The following is an 18,290-nucleotide window of genomic DNA, read 5'->3' as shown; positions in this document are numbered from 1 at the left end:
GGGGAAGGGCTGCGGTTTCCACTGCAGCAAATCAGCAGAAGGATGCTGTGCGATGGCCCCTGGGACCGGTCCTTTTTTTCTTTTTCCTTCCAGAAAAGGGAGAGATGCAGTGGTCGCTTTGCCAACTTGGGGGGGGGGGGAGAAGGACCGCTTCAGCCCCCGAAATGGTTAACTAAGCCAGACAGCTGAGGAACAAAAACAAATTGGGTGTGGATGGAAAGGGGGAGATGGGGAAGGCTGGGGTGGGGTGGGGGAAAGAAGGGCGCGGTTTTCCTATGTGTTTACTAAGTGGCAGCTCTTCCTTTTCGAGAAATTTCTTGAGGGCTTTCAGAAATTCAGTGGGTTTTTGTTTTTTGTTTTTGCAAAGGCTGCTGTCCCCTAGTCACGTCTGCATACGAATGTGGGGGGGGGACAGAGAAGGAAAGAGAGAGAGAGAATGCCATGGAAGGACGTGGAGACTGATTGTTCACTAGATGGGGAGCTAGGCTGGTCAAGACACACCAGAGAATCTTGCCACTGCCTCTTAGCTTTGCATGCAGAGGCTTTCTCCACACACAGACTCACACACACAATCGAACGTAATCCAGAAAGACATTTGAAATTAGCAAGAGCAAAAACCCAGTCAAGGCCCCTGGGGAGCCTTCACACAATCACAGTTCATATTAGTCTTGTTTTGTGCACAGTCAATGGGTAGGATGGATTTCCTGGATGGGCTTCACAGGTTCTTTTTTCTGACAAGATTCATTCCAGTACATGTCAAGGGGAAAATGCAAGACGAGGAAGAAGAGGAGGAGGAAGAGGAAGAAGTTGGATTTATACCCCGCCCTTCACTCAGAGTCTCTGAGTGGCTTACAATCTCCTTTCCCTTCCTCTCCCCACAACAGACACCTTGTGGGGTAGGTGGGGCTGAGAGAGCTCTGAGAGAACAGCTCCTGAGAGAAGAGCTCTGGGAGAACTGTGACTGGCCCAAGGTCACCCAGCAGGCTTCATGTGGAGGAGTGGGGAATCAAACCCAGTTCTCCAGATTAGAGTCCGTCACTCTTAACCACTACGCCAAACTGTAATAAAATAATCCATACGAAATTGATGAACGTGTCAAATGACCAAGACAAGGCCATATGCGTGGAGCCTCAAGAGCCTTCCTCAGTGAAGAAGAAGAAGAGAAGAGATTGGATTTATACCCCGCCCTTCACTTGGAGTCTCAGAGCCGCTTACAAACTCCTTTCCCTCCCCCTCCCCACAACAGACACCCTGTGAGGTGGGTGGGGCTGAGAGAGCTCTTGATAGAAACTGCCCTTTTTCAAGGACAGCTGTGCCAGAGCTTGTGACTGACCCAAGGTCACATCAGCAGGTGCAAGTGGAGGAGTGGGGGAATCAAACCCGGTTCTCCCAGCTTAGAGTCCGCACACTTAACCACTACACCAAACTGGTCAATGACACACACTTTTTAGTGCTGTGATGTGATCTGGAAACTAGCGGAGTGCGGTACGGCAGCTGAATGAGCACCCGCTTTTTAAAAGGAGGAGAATCTGCTTCCATCCCTACACTGCGGTGGAGAGTCCCTACTCCCCTTCCCAGAAGACTGAGGTCTGGTCTAGATGATACACTAACCATAGGAGATCTTCTGTTTTCCAGCAATACACATTTGATTGTAAGAGTTACCTCTAATGTTATCGGCAGACCTGGAGAAAAATGTCCGATCCCTTTAACAGAAACTTAATGTGGAGAAACCGGCAGCTGAAGTTTTTCATGGCATGGAGGTAAATAACAGCACCCAATAAGCCTCTATTAAAGGGGCCACGGTGGCTCAGAGGTTAAGACGCTGAGCTGCAGACCGGAAGGTCTGTAGTTTGGCAGTTCGAGACCCGAGTGCCACGTGACGGAGTGAGCTCCCGTCTCTGGCCCCAGCTCCTGCCAGCCTAGCAGTTCGAAAGCAAGACACTGCAAGTAGATAAATAGGTACCACTTTGGTGGGAAGGTAACAGCGTTCTGTGTGCCTCAGCATTTAGTCATGACCACAGAGAAGTCTTCGGACAGCACTGGCTCTTCGGCTTGGAAATGGAGGAGAGCACTGACCCCTAGAGTCAGATTCAACTAGCTTCTGAGCAAGGGAAACCTCTACCTTTACCTTAAAGGGACAGTGCATATTTTCCCCTCCAGCCCCATCGGCAAACCTAGTTCCCACACTGATCGGGCATGCTGCTTTTGCAGCTTGCCTCCTCAGGAATCTACCTCAAGAACGCTGTGATTATTTGAACGGATCTCTTTTAGCCTGTGGTATCCTGAGCATTTACGTTCGGCTCACAGGGAACAAGGCGTTTAGAACCCTCCTGGCCATGGAGTTCTCTTTCAAACTACTGGCTTCTACAACTTCCTTTTAGAAAACCAGCAATGACTTATGGGATATGAAACCTGTAATGTATTCAATAGCTGCCATTGAATGCATGATGTATGTGAAACATCTAATTGACTTGCCATGTTGAGCTTCATCCTGGGCTAGGATCCAAATCCATCCAATCGCATTGCTAGCCCAGGAAGCACCTAGCCAATCACCTTACAGCAAGCTCCCTGAGCGGGAACGTCTGTGATTGGTCCTTATATGAACAACCGTATTAGTTTGTATTTGTACAGTGGGTGTGGCTACATTAGCCGGGAGAGTTTAAAAGCAGGACAACTGCAATGTAAAAGCTGAACTGGAAAAAGTGCAGAAAAGGGCAACTCGAATGATAAAGGGGTTGGAACACTTTCCCTATGAGGAAAGGTTAAGGCGCTTAGGGCTCTTTAGCTTGGAGAAACGACGACTGAGGGGTGACATGATTGAGGTTTATAAGATTATGCATGGGAAAGAGCAGGTAGAGAAAGAGGTACTTTTCTCCCTTTCTCACAATACAAGAACCCGTGGGCACTCCATGAAATTGCTGAGCGGTCGGGTTAGAACGGATAAAAGGAAGTACTTCTTCACCCAAAGAGTGATTAACACTTGGAATTCACTGCCACAGGAAGTGGTGGGTGCTACAAGCATGGACGGCTTCAAAAGGGAATTAGATAAGCATATGGAGCAGAGGTCCATCAGTGGCTATTAGCCACAAGGTATAGATAGGGACTCTGGGGCAAGTGATGCTCTGTCTTCTTGGTGCTTGGGGGGGGGGGTCAACAGTGGGAGTGCTTCTAATGTCCTGGCCCCACTGGTGGACCTCCTGATGGCACTGGTATTTCTGGCCACTGTGTGACACAGAATGTTGGACTGGATGGGCCTTTGGCCTGATCCAGCATTGGCATCTCTTATGTTCTTATGTTCTTAACTGTTCTGTTCTGGCTATCAGATGTTGATCCGTGTTGGAGTTGTGTTCAAGTTGAAGAATAAAGTTGTGTTCTTGCTGAATCACTCTCCAACTTCTTTGTTAAGCGAGCGACTTAACAATTGGTGACGAGGATGGGATATTAGTGCGGGTAGGCAGCCCCGCTAAACGATCCCACAACGGACAACAGCGAGCATCGCACCATGGCCGATCAGCAGCAGGCACCGCCAGATCTGGAGGAAGCGCATGCAACGACGGCCAATAGCCAGAAGTTCGAGGCATTCGAACCCACCACCGAGGACTGGGACGCTTACCTGACGCGGTTCGAGTTCGACCTCAAAGCAAACGACATCGCGACCGAAGAGAAGAAGCGGGCAACCTTCCTGACCTCTTGCGGCAAGAGCGTTTTCGACATTGCCCGGTCGCTGGTAGCACCAGTGGACATCAAGACGGTTCTGTTCAAGGACCTGACAGAGAAGTTGAAAACGCACTTCTCTCCTCAGCCGTCAGAAATTGCCTGCAGGCATGCCTTCTATAAAAGAAGCCAGGCAGCTAACGAGTTGGCGGCCGAGTACGTAGCGGCGTTGCGCAAGGCTGCGAGGCCCTGCGACTTCGCGAACATCAAAGAGGCCCTCCGAGACCGACTGGTGTGCGGGATGAGGGACGAAAGGTTGCAATAGCGGTTGCTCACCCACACTACCCTGACTTGGGCTGTCGCCTACACTGAGGCCATCGCCGCAGAAGCAGCCGACAAGTCAACCAGAGAGGTACGCCAGCGTTTGGCATCAACAGAGCAGCGTGTCCACCACCAGGCTTCCAGCAATGAGGGCGGTGACGTAGACGACGTATACGCAGTTAAAGCGGAAGCGGACAAGCAGACCCAAGTGAAGACTGCAGCCAGGCCGGCAGGCGCCGGTTGTGGCAGAAACCACCCTGAAGAGCACTGTTGGACCAAAGACATTGTGTGTCGAGCGTGCGGAAGGCGGGTCCATCTAGCACAAGTCTGCAGACCGCCAAAGAAATCAGCGCTGGCATCCCCACCGAGGAACCAGCAATCACAAGAACCCATCAGAGAAGCCAGCTGTTAGATGACAACAAGCCTGTCATCAGCATCGACCGTCCTTCACACCGGCGGTCAAGGGAAGATCCACGTCACCATACAAATCGATAGGGGGGGGAAACACACCAGTCTTTTCCAAGTTGGCAAACATTTTGGGGGGACGGGGACGAGGGGACTGCAGCTTCCCCGTAGCCTCCTAAGGGGGTGGGTGAGGGGAGATGGGAGGTATGAGGGTGCCAGATTAGTTGCTGTCCCATCGCTGACCTCAACCAAACAGCCTGGCGGACCACCTCTGCCTTACAAGCCCCACGGAAAGGTAATAGATCCCGCAGGGCACAAACGTTCCGCCAGGGTGGGGACAGCCGGGTCTCACTTGAAGACAGTTCAAGAAGGTAGCTGAGCTGATCTGCAGTGGAACGGCTAGATTCAAGTAGCACCTTAGAAACCAACAAGATTTTGGGAGTATGAGATTTCAAGAGTCAAAGCTCCTTTCCCTCTTGGACCTGATGAAGGGCGCTCTGACTCTCACACGGCCTCAAAAACTTGTTGGACTCTTAAGGTGCTACTGGACTCTAATGCACGCGACCCAACCCTCAAGATGAAACACAGCCTTCTGAGGATAGCAGAGTTCCTCTCCAGTTAGGAGAAGACAGCAAGAATAGATAGGACAGTCAGAACATCAGGGACCACGGGAGCAGACGTCCTGCCCCCATCTAGAGATGTGAAGGCCCGGGAAAAAAATGGAAAAATTCGGGGGGGGAAACGTTTCCCGCCCCCGTTTTTTTCCTGAAGCCTTTTTGTTTTTTTTCCGAAAAATTGGAAAAATTGAAAAAAGAAAAAAAAAATTGATTGTGGAACGTTTTATTTTAACATGATGAATAAAATATTTTAAGACAAGGTGTTCAAATATTTTCCAAATCATTTCCCACACTGATCGGGCATGCTGCTTTTGCATGATATATGGTATCAGATTGATCTAATTTCTGTGCACTGAGGACAAGCAAGTCCTAGGTTACAAACGGAACCCTCCAATGCAAGAACAAGATGCATTTCTTCCTTTAGGAGGTGCGATTGTCAGAAGAAAATAAAAAGGTTTCAGTTTTGTTTTTGCATGTGGGTGGGTATTCTGTTTGAAATAATTGTTTAGATACACTACATTTTTAATAGGCTAGTTGTGATAATTTCATGCCAAGTAAAAATGTCCATAGTCATATTTTATGTTCCTAAAGTAACAGAATGACTTTCAATCTAGAAAAGACAAAAGAAATGCTAATGTAGCATTTTTTCCGAAAATTTCCGTTTTTTCCCGGAAAAAAACAGGTTTTTTTACGAGCTTCAAAATTTCCGGAAATTTAACATGTCTACCCCCATCATCATGGAATCCTGAAAAGCCGTTTGGGCCACGAGCTGGCCTGCATCCATATAGTCTTCGAGGGTAGTTCCATGTAGAATGCACTGCATGTCATCAAGCAAGAGGTTACAAATGCATTGGCAAGGAGTCAGAGAGGAGCATAAGAACATGAGAGAGGCCATGTTGGATCAGGCCAACGGCCAATCCAGTCGGTGTCACACAGTGGCCAGAACTCCAGAAGCCCTCCCACTGTCACCTGCCAAGCACCAAGAATACCGAGCATCACTGCCCCAGACCTAAGAACACAAGAGAAGCCATGCTGGATCAGGGCAATGGCCCATCCACTCCGTGCCACACAGTGGCCAAAAGCCAGGGCCCATCAGGAGGTCCACTGGTGGAGCGAGAACTCCAGAAGCCCTCCCACTACTGCCCTCCCAAGCACCAAGAAGACAGAGCATCACTGCCCCAGACAGAGTGCTCCGGTCTATAACTTGTGGCTAATAGCCACTGGTGGACCTCTGCTCCGTACAGTCATCCAATCCCCTCTTGAAGCCATCTATGCTTCAAGAACTCGTGGGCACTCCATGAAACTGCAGAGCGGTCGGGTTAGAACGGATAAAAGGAAGTACTTCTTCACCCAAAGAGTGATTAACACATGGAATTCACTGCCACAGGAAGTGGTGGCGGCTACAAGCATGGACGGCTTCAAAAGGGAATTAGATAAGCATATGGAGCAGAGGTCCGTCAGTGGATATTAGCCACAAGGTATAGATAGGGGCTCTGGGGCAAGTGATGCTCTGTCTTCTTGGTGCTTGGGGGGGGTCAACAATGGGGAGGGCTTCTAATGTCCTGGCCCCACTGGTGGACCTCCTGATGGCAGCTGGTATTTCTGGCCACTGTGTGACACAGAGTGCTGGACTGGATGGGCCTTTGGCCTGATCCAACATTGGCGTCTCTTATGTTCTTATGTTCTTATGTTCTTATGCTTGTAGCACTGAATTCTGTGCTACAAACCTGTGCACTGAATTCTGCATGTTAGCACTGTAGCACTGAATTCTGCATGTTAATTACCAATGTCAACTGGTGCCTGGCACAATCTTAGCAATTATGGCACCCAGGAGCAAAGCAGGATCCTAGATCCCCCCCCCCAAAAAAAGCTGGCTACCTGCCTCATTAATGGAGAGTGTGACCTTATTCATTTATTTATTTCTCACATTTCTATCCTGCCCTCCTCGCGAGCAGGCTCAGGGCGCCTCACAACAAGGGCATCAAGTGCCAGTATAAACATTAAAATCAAAATAAAACATTCAGATTAACATTAATAGTGCTCAGTAATATTATTGCTTCAGATTGAGAGCAACCGGCCCCCCCAGCCCTCAAATCCAGGGGTCATTTCCTGTGGGAGCGCACAGGAGCGGAGCTCTGGCAGTAAGGAGCCCAGGGGGTGGGCACATGCAACAAGCCCCACCCCCTGCTCCCAGCAGCCCTCAGTTGGGCCACAAGGAGCAAGAAGCAGCCAGGTAAGTTGCAGAGCCCCCCCCCCATTCCTGCCTTCAGGTACAAGCTCTCCTTCCTCTGTGAGGGCGGATATGCACGTTCCCCCCCCCCCAGTAGCTAGCAATCCAAAACAGTCCAGTGGAGCCTGAGCGGTGGGTGTTACCTTCCGACACACTTCCAGTGATGTCAGGGGGTGTGACATATGCAAATAAGTTATTCTAATAAGCTATGCTAATGAGCTCCTGCACCTCTTTTTCTACGAAATGACCCCTGCTCAAATCTAAAGATCAGTCACCAGCCACACTGGTCTCTTGTCCGGATTCCGTTTCACCCTGTAGATTCCCATCAAAGCAGCGGTTTAGGGCACAGATTCCTGGACTCGGTGACCACACACAAACCCGCGAAGCGGCCTGACATTGAATCAGACCCGTGGGTTCGTCAAGGTCAGTATCAGCTGGTGCCGTCAGCATATTGATGCGGCTGCATTCTATACAGCAGCCCTGTAAGAATACCCTTGTCTGCCCTTGCTAGACTTCCCCGTAGCCTGAGATGTGGGGTGTTTTTTTTTTTTTTGCCTGACGGCGCTGTCAAACTGGGAAGAAAGTAACATCCGACCACAATTTAAAAACCGCCAACATGTCACAGGCAATGTTCCCTCTAAGCTGTGGGGTCTTGTGAGCAAAAATTCTGCTTTGTGAGCTGCTGGCACTAAAGTTGTGAGCGAGCAATTTGGCTACTGCATAAATTAGTTTGCTCTGGAGACATCTTTCCTGAGCTAAGGCAAAAATGTGTGAGCCGGAAGCTAAAAGACTGTGAGCTGGCTCACGCTGACTCAGCTTAGAGGGAACACCGGTCACAGGATGTGTTGATTCTACCCTTGCGTCTAGGGTGATTCCTGGCTGGGAAATTGCTGGAGATTTGTGGGGTGGAGCCTGGGGAGGTGGGGTCTCGGGAGGGGAGAGACCTAGTGGGATATGATGCCATGGAGTCCACCCTCCGAAGCAGCCATTTTCTCCAGGGGAACGGATCTCTGTAGCCTTTGTTTGGATGGAGATCAGCCATGGGTCTCTCCTGGAATTAGAGGAGAAGGAGAGAGAGGAGATTGGATTTGTACCCCGCCCTTCACCACCCGAAGGAGTCTCAGAGCGGCTTACTGTCACCTTTCCCTTCCCCTCCCCACAACAGGCACCCTGTGAGGCAGGTGGGGCTGAGAGAGCTCTCTCATGAACTGCCCTTGAGAGAACAGCTCTGAGAGAACTTGTGACTGACCCAAGGTCACACCAGCAGCTGCACCTGGAGGAGTGGGGAATTAAACCCGGTTCTCCCAGATTAGAATCTGCGCTCCTAACCACTATGCCAGTTTGGTGTAGTGGTTAAGTGCGCGGACTCTAATCTGGGAAAACTGGGTTTGATTCCCCACTCCTCCACTTGCACCTGGCTGGACGGCCTTGGGCAAGCCGTGGTTCTGATAAGAGCTGTTCTTGAAAAAGAGCAGTTTCAGTCAGAGCTCTCTCAGCCCCACCTACCTCACAGGGTGTCTGTTGTGGGGAGGGGAAGGGAGAGGAGTTTGTAAGCTGCTCTGAGACTCCCTTGGGCAGTGAAGGGCGGGGTATAAATCCAATCTCTTCTTCTTCTTTTACCTCACAGGGTGTCTGTTGTGGGGAGGGGAAGGGAAAGGAGTTTGTAAGCCGCTCTGAGACTCCTTTGGGTAGCGAAGGGCGGGGTATAAATCCAATCTTCCTTCCTTCCTTCCAAACTGGTTCTACAAGTGATCAGACGACAGAGACCAGTTCCCCTGGAGAAAATGGATGCTCTGGAAGGAATTGTAACCCACTGAGGTCTCTCCTCACCCTTCCTGGACTCCACCCCCAAATATCCAGGAACTTACCTGCTTGGAGTTGGCAACCCTGGTTACAGCTGATCTCCAGGCTGCTGAAATCAGTTCCCCCAGAGAAAATGGCTGCTTTGGAGGGTGCACTCTATGGTGTTATGCACAGCTGAGGCCTGTCCCCACCCTCCCCAGGTTCCAACCCCAAATCCCCATGGATTTTCCCACCTGGAGTTGGCAACCAAGGGTTACCAGCCCCCAGTCTGGTCGGGTTTCCCCCCACTTTTGCGGTCTCCTCCTCACCGCTGGCCAGCTGGCTGCTAAGGGGAAACCCCACTCGCAAACGCCCCCAACTGCGGTGTTATGATGTCACCCAGAAGTGATGTCATCACGCTACTGATGTTGGGCAGTGACACTCTAGGATTGGGGCAAAACTCTATGGTAAATTTGGGCTTAAAACCATAGAGCAGGGGTGGCCAAACTGTGGCTCAAGAGCCACATGTGGCTCTTTCATATATACTGTGCAGCTCCCGGCAGGGCAGTTGGGGAAGCGATCGGTCTTTCCTTCCCCAGCTAGTGATCTTTCCACCTTTCTTTCTATTTTTCGCTCTTTCTCTGTAATGGATCCAGTTCTGACCGCGTGGCCGACTGGGGCTCTACGCGGTCAAGCGAAACCTTTGAGCTTTGCTCCAGGAAACAATGGACTAAGCGGATCCCAGGCCGCACCTATCCAAGGGCTAGGTTCCCGGCCGAGAGCCTATGGAACTCTCAGCCACAGTAAATAGCCTATTGCGGTGTGGGGGGGTGTTTTGGGTGGTGGTTTCACGGGGGATATAAGCCGGCCTGCGAGCCAGCTAAAGTTGTCTTGTTCCACACGAATAAAAGTACATGAGCTGAAATCACTCGTCAGTCTGCGTACTTTTCCCTCCCTCCCTCCCTCAGTGGGGGCGGGTAAACCCCCGCTTTGGAGGCCCGATTTCCGCCGCCGCGGAACCATGTCAATCACGTTGGGGGCGTGGCCCCGATCGTCGGAGGGAAAACTCTATGGTTTTCCCTCCGACGGTCGGGGCCACGCCTTCAACGTGGTCTGGTGACGTGCTGGTGACGTGCTGCCGGCGCGCGCGCACACACACACGCACACCTTCGGACAGCTCCCGGAGCCCGCCGAGGCTCCCCCTCCAGTAAGTCTCTCTCTTTCTCTCTCTCTTAGACAAATAAATACCATTAGCAAACAAATAAATATCACTGGACAAATAAATATCATTATCAATATCTCTTTTAACCCCTTTTGTTTTTGTTAGTCTCGTTTACTGTTAATAAAAACATGCACACGATATTTGTCTTGCGGCTCCCAGAACCTGATGTTTATTCTATGTGGCTCTTAACGTTGAGCAAGTTTGCCCACCCCTGCCATAGAGTTTTGCCCAAAAGCTAGAGTGTCACCGCATGATGTCATTGGCGTGATGACATCATTTCCGGGTGAACTCATCGTGCGGAGAAAAGCCCCCCCCCCCCCCCCGCATACCAGCATCAGCTAGGAAAGACATGGCAACTCTATGGCAACCAAAGTACAACTGATCTCCAGATGACGGGGACCAGTTCCCCTGGAGAAAAAGCTTGCTTTGGAAGGTGGGCTTTATGGCACTGTACCCCACTAGCTATGAAAACAGGCCACAAAATGTCTGCTCGAATGCTTTTATGAGCGTGTGTTATCTCAGGGGTGGATGTTCCGTGTCCAGAATAGCAAACGATAACTGGCTAGTGATGAATGAATCCCGAAGGACCAGGTTTTCAATAGCTTGGCTTTCAAAATCAGGAGCAGATTTGTTATCGAGATGGGAAAAAAAAAATAACCCAAATCCTATTTTGGCATGAAAACAACAGGCAGGTTTCCCCAGACTGCAGATTAATTTAGAAACTGCTTGTTCCTTCTGCATCTCGTATGGCTGGTTTTGTTTTTTCAGAGTGTGGTGCTGAAAATAAAATGGCAATTAAAGTCTGGGCTGCGTGTTCCTGTTTCACACGGATTAATTAATACCTTCTAAAAATGTGCCCTCCGGCGGGTAGTCATATCCGCACTACAGGGGCAGCCACAACAGAGAGGTAGGGGTCGGCAAAATCAGGGGTACCCCTCAAGGTCTGTAGGGGTTGGGAAATCTTACTTCTGGAAAAGGGAGAAATTTGGGGGTGTGGCCCCCCCTCCTCCAGTCTAACCTGTAATGTTTGTCCTTGTGCAGATATGGGGGGGGGGAGACAAATCACTGGTGTTTGAACAGCCTTTGTGTTGCCATAACGACCCCAAACGGGAGCCAAAATTAGGAGTGACCAGACAGCCAGGAGAAAGAGGAGGAGGACATGGAAAGCTGGAGCCAGCAGATAGGAAAGACAGGAAGGGGGGACGGGTAAAAGAGAAATTTCCCCTGTCCCATGAGTCCATGCAATGCCCCCTCGTTTAAGATATTCATGAACACACATGAAGTTGCCTTCTACCGAATCAGACCATCAGTCAATCTGAGTCAGTTACAGTTGACCCAGACGGGCCGTGGCTCTCCAGGGCCAGTTTGGTGTCGTGGTTAAGTGCGCGGACTCTAATCTGGGAGAGCCGGGTTTGATCCCCCAATTTCCAGTAGGCCCCTAGTCTGGAATGGAGGAGACCCTAAAACCTTTTTGGGAGGAGACTTGGAACTAAGGACTGTGGTGCCTAACGGGTTAGGGGTGGAGTCTATTTGAGACAGACCTTCATGAAGGTACCTGGCAATGGAAATGGGGAGTTTACAGCAAATATCAAAAGCTCCCAAGCCAAGCAGAAAATCACTGGCTTCTCTGCCGCCACCCCAGCCCCCTTTGAGAAGGCTAAAACCCTGAAACTTCAAGTCAAAGCTTGAAACCCAGAACACTTTGCTTTCGAAGAATGATTAGAAACCAATTTGGTGTAGTGGATAAATGCGCTGACTCTAATCTGGGAGAACCGGGTTTGATTCCCCACTCCTCCACTTGCAGCTGCTGGATGACCGTGGGCAAGCCATAGTTCTGGCATGGCTGTTCTTGAAAAAGAACAGTTTCTGTCAAGAGCTCTCTCAGCCCCGCCTACCTCACAGGGTGTCTGTCATGGGGAGGGGAAGGGAAAGGAGTTTGTAAGCCGCTCTGAGACACCTTTGGGTAGTGAAGGGCGGGGTATAAATCCAATCTTCTTCTTCTTCTTCTTTCCATCTCTCTCTTTCTCTCTCTCTCAGACAAATAAATATAATTAGCAAACAAATATCATTGGACAAATAAATATCATTATCAATATCCGTTTTTACCTTCTTCTTTTTTGGCAATCTCACTTAATGTTAATAAAAAAGCAAATCTGCATATTTTCCAGTTAAAAATGTGTGAGTGATATTTGTTCATGTTTTGCAGCTCTCAGACATCTGACATTTTTTTCCTATGTGGCTCTTACGTTAAGGAAGTGTGGCCACGCCTGGTCTAGAGGGCACCATAAAACCCAGTAGTCAAAGAAAGTGAAAGCAGCATGCAATGCAGGGGTCATTTCCAGCAGGAGCGCACAGGAGCGGAGCTCTGGCAATAAAGAGGCCAGGGGGCGGGAACATGCAACAAGCCCCACCCCCCTGCTCCCAGCAGCCCTCAATCAGAGCAAGAAGCAGCCAGATAAGTTGCAGAGCTCCCCATCGCCCTCCGGTCCAAAACAGTCCAGTGGCACCTTTAAGACCAAGTTTTATTCAGGTACAAGCTCTCACTCCTCTGTGAGGACAGATCTGCACGTTCCCCCCCCCCCAATAGCTGGCAATCCAAAACAGTCCAGTGGAGCCTGAGCGGTGGGTGTTGCCTTCTGACACACTTCCGGTGATGTCAGGGGGTGTGGCAATGCAAATAAGTTATACTAATGAGTTATGCTAATGAGCTCCTGCACCTCTTTTTCTACGAAATGACCCCTGATGCAATGCAGAGGGGAATTTCTGTTCCAAGGTGGGCTTCGTAAAACAATGGATGGAAAAACCAGTGCAGAATCGCCCTGTGTCTAAACCTCTCGCCATTCAGTTCAATCTAGGATACCCACAGTTGCCAGACTCCAGGTGGGACCTGGAGTTCTCCTGGAATTACCATTCATCTCCAGATTTTGGCGATCAGTTCCCTTGGAGAAAATGGCTGCTTCGGAGGGTGGACTCTATGGCACTGTGCTCTACTGAGGTCTCCCCCCTCCCCCCAAATCCACTCCCAAATCTCCAGGAATGTCTCAATCCAGAATCTGCAGCCCTAACTCAGGATCAAGACCTGTATCTGAATCGCTGCCGCTGAATCTGGATCTGGGATTTGTTTATTTGACAGATTTCTATTCCTCCCCCCTCTCCAAAATCCACCAGCAGAGGCAAACAAGCATTAAGCGAAACAATGATACAATTTAAACACGGCAATTAAGATAATTTTCAAAACTCGGCATCGGCGATTGTAACCCATCCTCGGCATTTTAAAAAGAGCAACTAGCAAAGCCCGGCAGAGGAACTCGGCATCAAAAGACGGCCTGGAAGCAATTGGCATAATTGGCGGGCAGACAGTAGGGCAAGCAGCGAAATTAAGCTATAAACGCTCCCTTAGTATTGGTCACTTAAGCAATTATGACCGTTTGACAACTCTGTTACAATCCAGGCTCACTGGTAGTTACTTTGTGGACAAAATGAGCCGCAGCACCTCTTGGTTTCTTCAGGAATCTAAAAAAGAAAGCCTACCACCTCCTCATTCCAGGGTGGTAAAAGGTGCCATCAACTTACAGTTGACTTATGACAAGCCCTCAAGGTTTTCATAGAATCAAAGAGTTGGAAGGGTCCTCCAGGGTCATCTAGTCCAACCCCCTGCACAGTGCAGGAAATTCACAAATACCTCCCCCTCACACACACACCCAGACCGATTTCACACAAGAGCTGTGCCGGGGTCGTGCCTCCCTTTGCCTCGCTTCTATTGGTCAATTTCCCACTCGAAGCCGCGTGGCCGCGTTTTGACCAGTGTCTTTGCCCAATTTCCCCCGCGTGATCCTGGGTTTTTTTGAGGATCACAAAACCGCGGGGGAAATCGGGCAAAGCCACGGGTCAAAACGCGGCTGCGCAGCTTCGAGTGGGAAATTGACCAATAGAAGCGGGGCAAAGGGAGGCGCGACCCCGGTGCAACTCTTGTGTGAAATCGGTCCCAGTGACCCCTGCTCCATGCCCAGAAGAGGGAAGGAAAGCCTCCAGGATCCCTGGCCAAACTGGCCTGGAGAACAATTGCTTCCTGACCCCAAAGAGAGCCAGTTTGGTGTAGTGGTTAAGTGTGCGGACTAATCTGGGAGAACCGGGTTTGATTCCCCACTCCTCCACTTGCACCTGCTGATGTGACCTTGGGTCAGTCACAAGCTCTGGCACAGCTGTCCTTGAAAAAGAGCAGTTTCTGTCAAGAGCTCTCTCAGCCCCACCCACCTCACAGGGTGTCTGCTGTGGGGAGGGGAAGGGAAAGGAGTTTGTAAGCCGCTCTGAGACACTTTTGGGTAGTGAAGGGCGGGGTATCAATCCAATCTCTTCTCTTCTTCTTCTCTTCTCAAAGTGGTGATCAGCATTTCCCTGGGCGTGTAAGGAAGGGCTACAAGAACTAAGCACTGAGGCAACCCTTCCTGCCCTCCCTCTCATGATCTGAAAAAGAAGAGAAGAGATTGCATTTATACCCCGCCCTTCGCTCGGAGTCTCAGGGTGGCTTACAAACGCCTTTCCCTTCCCCTCCCCACAACAGACACCCTGTGAGGTAGGTGGGGCTGGAAAAGCTCTGACAGAACTATGGCTTGCCCAAGGTCATCCAGCAGCTGCAATTGGAGGCGTGGGGAATCAAACCCGGTTCTCCCAGATTAGAGTCTGCGCACGTAACCACACCAAAACTGGCCCTCTGCCTAAGTTCACAGAATCCGCATTGCTGTCAGATGGCCCTCTAGCCTCTGTTTGAAAACCTCCAAAGAAGGGGAGCCCACCACCTCCCGAGGAAGCCTGTTCCACTGAGGAACAGCTCTAGCTGTCAGGAAGTGCTTCCTAATGTTTAGCTGAAAACTCTTCTGATTTAATGTCAACCTGTTGGTTCTGGTCCAAACATCTGGGGCAACACTTCTTGGGAGGTTTTCAAACAGGTGCTCAGAATAGGGCTCAAGAATACTAATTTTGATTTATTTGAAATATTTATACCCTGCCCTTTGGACAGACTCAAGCCAGCTCACGATAAAGATTAAAAGCAAGAGACACAGCTCAACACTTGGCCCACTATAAAAACTCTATGACAACACACACAACAACAGCTCCCCCACGTTGTGATTTATAGACCACCAATCGAATACTTAAGGAGCTGCGGTGGCTCAAGTGGTTAAGACGCTGAACTGCAGGCTGTGGAAGGTCAGTAGTTCAGCAGTTCGAGACCCGGGTGCCGCAAGACGGAGTGAGCTCCCGTCTCTAGTTCCAGCTCCTGCCAACCTAGCAGTTCGAAAGCAAGAACTTGCAAGTAGATAAATAGGTACCACTTCGGTGGGAAGGGAACAGCGTTCCGTGCGCCTTGGTGTCTAGTCATGCCGGCCACATGACCACGGAAACGTCTTCGGACAGCGCTGGCTCTTCGGCTTTGAAACGGAGATGAGCACCGCAACCCTAGAGTTGGACTCGACTGGGTTTCGAGCAAGGGAACCTTTACCTTTACCTAATCGAATACAGGACACTCTTCAGCTCGACAGCCCAACCCTCTCGGCAGAAAGCTTTCTGGAACAGCTAGGTTTTACAAGCTTTTGGGAAAGTCGACGGAAGGGATCCGATAGCCCCAGGGAGGCTATTCCACAGTAATGGTTGATGAAGGCCTAACCAAACAATTCACTGAGAGCTTCATGTCAGGAGCTTCTAGCATTTGTTCATTTTTAAGACACTTTGGAGGTCTGTGGGGTCCCAGGTCAGATTGGGACTGTGGAGATAGATCAAGATGGGTAGTCAAGTTAGTCTGTCTGCAGCAATAGAAAAAAGCAAGAGTCCAGGTCCAGGAGCACCCAAGGCTTAACAAAATACGTGGCAGGGCAGGAGTTTTTGTGAGTCACGGCTCACTACTTTGGAGACAGATCAAGATGGGCAGCCGTGTTAGTCTGTCTGTGGCGGCAGGAAAAAGCACATAGCGAAACATCTTGAAATGACTGAGATGCTACAATATATTGAGATGTTTCAACAGTGACGGTAACAGCGGCTCTCGTAAGAACGGCAACAGGGTCTGGAATGCCAGAGAACTCGGTTTGCCAAGCTCCAGGTGGCACCAGGAGATCTCCTGGTATTACAATTGGTCTCCAAACAACCAAGATCAGTTTCACTGGATAGAATGGCTGCTTTTATATACCCCAGAGAGCACTACGGTCGGGGGTGCAACACCGACTGGTTATTCCAGGCCCCAGGGAGGCCAGGCCCACGACTACCAGAGCCAGGGCCTTTTCAGTGGCGACTCTTTACTGGTGGAATGAGCTCCCGGAGGAGATCCGGGCCCTGCGGGATCTTACGCAGTTCCGCTGGGCCTGCAAGACGGAGCTCTTCCACCAGGCCTTTCATTAGGAGCCGCCCATCACTACCATCAACGGCCACGATTAATATCTGTGGCGTAGGCCAGCCGCAGTGGAGAATGAGCCATATTGAAGAACTGGAGACTGCTGAGTGGAGCAGCTTGAACCCTGTATTGTACGGCACGCCATCTTGTTTTAATAACTACTGTGTGCATTTTAATCGAAACCGTTGATTGTTGATTGTTTAAAATGGTTTAAAATGGTTTTAAAATGGTTTTAAATGTTTGTTTGAATCTTGGCACGTCGGGCCAAGTAATGTGAGCCGCCCTGAGCCCGGTTGTGGGGAAGGCGGGCTATAAATGGAAGGAAGGAAGGAAGGAAGGAAGGAAGGAAGGAAGGAAGGAAGGAAGGAACGAAGGAAGGAAGGAAGGAGGATTCTATGGCATACCCTGCTGTGGTTCCCCCCTCCCCCAGGTTCTACCTCCAAAATCTCCAGGTATTTCCTAATACAGACCTGGCAACCCTACAGAGAACCAATGAAAGGCTTTAAAATCATCTTCCCCCTTGTTCACCGCAAGCATCTCTTTTCGCCGTTCCACCGCTAGGAGGTAAGCTAGGAGCTGCATTCTATTTTTTTGAGTATAAGGGGTTTTTTTAGTCTGTTTTTAATTTGCCTTGGAAATCAGCTGACCGACAGTTGGATGAGGAAACCTTCACAATTAAAGAAATAAATACACGTGACCCATTGTTGTTCTAGAGTGTTCCTAAGCCGCCTCTCCAAAATCTGTCGGAGCTGGCTCGCATCCAATAAAACAGATTAGCGCAGGGGTGGCCAAACTTGCTTAACGCAAGAGCCACCTAAACTACGGGGTAAACTACTTGTGGCGACGACTTTCACAGGTGTAGAAACACCCTCGCTTGTCCTTCCCGGCAATCAACTGTGCCGAGTGACGTTGAGTTCCCGTATGATGAGGAAGAAAAAAATCTCCCCTTCCCCATTTGTTCACAATTGCATAATAACACCCCCATAAAATCTCAGCTGCAGCTCTGCTTTTGTAGGATTTGCAATGCTAGCAAGGGAAGGGGCTTTCAATGCTCCCTCTAAGCCGTGGAGTCTTGTGAGCAAAAATTCTATCTTTTGAGCTACCGGCATTAACGTTGTGAGCGAGCGATTTGGCCACTGCATAAATTTTCTTTGCTCTGGAGCCACCCTTCCTGAGCGGAGACAACAATGTGTGAGCCGGAGGCTAAAAACTGTGAGCTGGCTCACACTAACTCAGCTTAGAGGGAACACTGGCTTTCGCGTACAAGAAAATTTTCGAAAGGCGTCAAAGACTGGAAAGACTGTGGGTTTGGAAGTAGCCCAGATACAGTTTAGCACGTGAAAATTCAGTGATCTGCCACAGGCTCCGCGGTCATTTTTAAATTTAATTATATCGGCATTTCTACTCCCCAGAGGGGACCCAAACCAGCTTATATCGCCTTTCTTCCCAGCCTCCATTTTATCCTCACAACTAAAGCTGAGAACGCGTGACTGGCCCAAGGCCTCCCAGTGACTTTCTGTGGCAGAGTGGGGGAATCGAACCCTGTTCTCCCAGATCTATGTCTGAAACTCTGTGGTGGTGATCTTTATCTATACCCTGCCTTTCTCCCTAATGGAGACCCAAAGCAGCACACATCATTCTCCGCTCCTCCATTTTATCCTCACAACAACCCTGTCTGGT

The 18,290-nt window shown here is 50.0% G+C and overlaps 1 protein-coding gene across 1 annotated transcript in view; it reads right to left on the bottom strand.

Annotated features, from left to right (window-relative positions):
• RTN1 (reticulon 1) overlaps positions 1-18,290 on the bottom strand; it is a 91,080-nt gene that overhangs the window by 44,412 nt on the left and 28,378 nt on the right. The window lies entirely within an intron of this gene.

This window comes from Gekko japonicus, unplaced genomic scaffold, assembly GCF_001447785.1.
Source record: "Gekko japonicus isolate JY-2015 unplaced genomic scaffold, Gekko_japonicus_V1.1 scaffold345, whole genome shotgun sequence".
In the NCBI taxonomy this organism is placed as follows: Eukaryota; Metazoa; Chordata; class Lepidosauria; order Squamata; family Gekkonidae; genus Gekko; species Gekko japonicus.
Note: the sequence above shows the minus strand (reverse complement) of the source record. Positions and strands in the feature narration are given on the sequence as shown.